At 43.6% G+C, this 2693-nt stretch overlaps 1 long non-coding RNA gene across 1 annotated transcript in view; it reads right to left on the bottom strand.

Moving 5' to 3' along the window:
* LOC104985633 overlaps positions 1-2693 on the bottom strand; it is a 26915-nt gene that overhangs the window by 2093 nt on the left and 22129 nt on the right. The gene's annotated exons all lie outside the window — the stretch shown is intronic.

Genomic DNA, 2693 nt, shown 5'->3' with positions numbered 1-2693 from the left:
TAAATAAAAGATTATTGGGGTACAGTTGACTTACAGTGTTGTGTTAGTTTCTGCTGTACAGCAAAGTGAACCAGTTATGCATATACATATGTCCCCCTTTTTAAAAAGGTTATTTTCCCATACAGCTCATTACCGAGTATTGAATAGAGTTCCCTGTATTATACAGTAGATTCCTATTAGATTGGGCTTCCCTGGTGGCTCAGCAGTAAAGAATTTGCCTGCAATGCAGGAGACACAGGAGACATGGGCTTGATCCCTGGGTCAGGATGATTGCTTGGAGGAGCAAATGGCAACCCACTCCTGTATTCTTCCCAGGAAATTCCCATGGACAGAGGAGCCTGGTGGGCTACAGTCCAAAGTGTCACAAAGAGTCGGACATGACTGACGACTGAGCGCCCAGTTTCAATCCCAATCTTGCAATTTGTCTCCCCCACTGTATCCCTTAGTAACCAGGTTTGTTTTCTGTCTGTCTGTTTCTGTTTTGTAAATAAGTTCATTTGTAACCTTTTTATTTATGTTCCACATACATGTAATATCGTATGATATTCGTCTGTGTCTGACTTACTTCACTCACTGTGACAATCTGTAGTTCCATCCATGTTGCTGCAAATGGTATTATTTTGTTCTTTTTTTATAATCTGTCCTTGTATACATGTACCACATCTTCTTTATCCAGTCCTCTAATGATGGACTTTTAGGTTGCTTCCATGTCCTGGCTGTTGTAAACAGTGCTGCAATGAACGTTGGGGTGCATCTCTCTTTTTCAATTATGATTTTCTCCAGGTCAACTTTTAATGTATTTAATTTCTCCATAGTTTTTTGACTTAGATGAATAGTACAATACAGTGTCCCATTGGAGGTAGGGGGAAGGGAGGAGTAGATACTTGGTGCAGTGTTGAAAGCTGAATCTGCAGGTTGGTACTTGCTGTCAGAACTTTGAATTAGCAAAGAAAAGCATTAGAGGGCTAACTGGTAGAGGAAACAAAAGTGGCAGGGATGGGGTGCCCCTTGTTGTAAACAATGTGTAAAATGGTTTCAAGACTCACTAGTTTTAAACCAATTATTTGGTTTTTAAATATTCTCCCACCACAGTTTAATGATAATTAACTTGGTTGAGTTACATCTGTTACAGATTCTCATATATTTCACAAATCCCTTCTGGAGAAGAAAATATCAAAACTACATTGTGTTTCCCTGGTTTGGAAGTTGTGGGGCCCAAGATAATGGAGAAGTCCATGTTCTTTAGTTGTTTGGGCCTTGAAAGTGACATTTTTTTTTTTCAGGTTACTGTAACCTCCTCTGGCAGAGTAAACATTTGGTTGCATTTTTAAAAGCTGGTAGCAGTGAACAGCAAGAATCCAGTCACATTTTTTAACGTAGCTCCAGAGGAACTATGGTTTAAAATCGAAAGTCTTCTATTCCTATGGCAACCACCAGAAGTGTTCAGCTAATGCTACGTGCTGTGTACATTAAGCCACGTACTGTGCACCTCCCCCACCTTCTGCTGCCTCCTCCCCCTGCGAATTCATCCTGAACTTCACTAAACTGTCTACCTTGAAAAAGGCTCTTTTCCAGACTCAGAGCTGCTTTCCAACATGCAAGCAATCAAGCCCATGAAATCTAAAAGGGAAGACTCCTCCCAGAGGAAACCTTTACAAACCCAGAGGGGAAATGTACCCCAAAATAGAGACACCGTCTGCTTGCCTGATTTGACAGGTTTGAGAGCTCCTTGTTTGAAAGCCAGACGTGAATCTGTGAAGAGATTCCCTTGAGTTACAACCCTTTTTTGGGAGCAGCTACCATGAAGATAACATATGTGGTGAGACGGAGCCAAAACGCACCCACTGGGCAGTCGCGCAGTTCTGGGAGCGCTTCTAACACGTTCTCAGGAAGCTGGAGCGGTTAGTCATGGGGACGGAGGAAGAGCCCTCTGTGGCCCCTGTCTCATGGAGCAGGGGGCTGACTGTCACCCTTACTGCCTGCTCTCCAAGGAGGCCTCCAGGGTTCTGCTCTCCTGAAGGGCTTGTTCTTCTAAAGAGTGAGAACCCAAAGCTGGGGATTCAAGATGCAAAGGTCAAGTCAAGGCAGGCTGAATCTTGGCTGAGTGTTTTTAAAATTTGAAGAGAAAAAAAAAACATTTTTAGGCGGAAATGGCCTGGGATGTCTTGCATACAGTCTTAGAGTCTAAGATATGGACCAAATACGGACGAGTCATTCACTTCTATTCCTTGGGGAAGGTTCAGAGGGACATTCTGGATCAGAATGAAGCATGAGGCCCCGATTGGCTTCCCTCTAAAGGCCATCGTTGTCCCTCTGCCCCCCATGTTTCCTCAATCAGGATGCTTGCTTAGTGGGGAGTTGGGTTAAGGCTCTGTGGGACACTCAGATGTTGATACCGGATCGGCTGCTCTGAGATGTCAGATGTGGTGCTTATCAGCTCCAGGCTGTTCTTCCCCTCACTTGAAGATGGAGATGCTAAACTATTAGTCTCTAAGTCGCAAGTATCATATTGCTTAAAAAGTGTAGTATTTCCAGAGCTAAAGTCAATAGAACTGGGGTCTGATTAAAGCTGACTTTTTTGTTTGGTAAAGAGGAACCAAGATATTTAGAAGTGGGGACATAACGGTGAGTCTTGCTCCTCAAAGTGTGTCTTTACATGAGCAGCCTCAGCAGTACCTGAGCCTCCGGGAAGT

This window comes from Bison bison, unplaced genomic scaffold (assembly GCF_000754665.1).
Source record: "Bison bison bison isolate TAMUID 2011002044 unplaced genomic scaffold, Bison_UMD1.0 scf7180017864053, whole genome shotgun sequence".
NCBI classification, from domain to species: Eukaryota; Metazoa; Chordata; class Mammalia; order Artiodactyla; family Bovidae; genus Bison; species Bison bison.
Note: the sequence above shows the minus strand (reverse complement) of the source record. Positions and strands in the feature narration are given on the sequence as shown.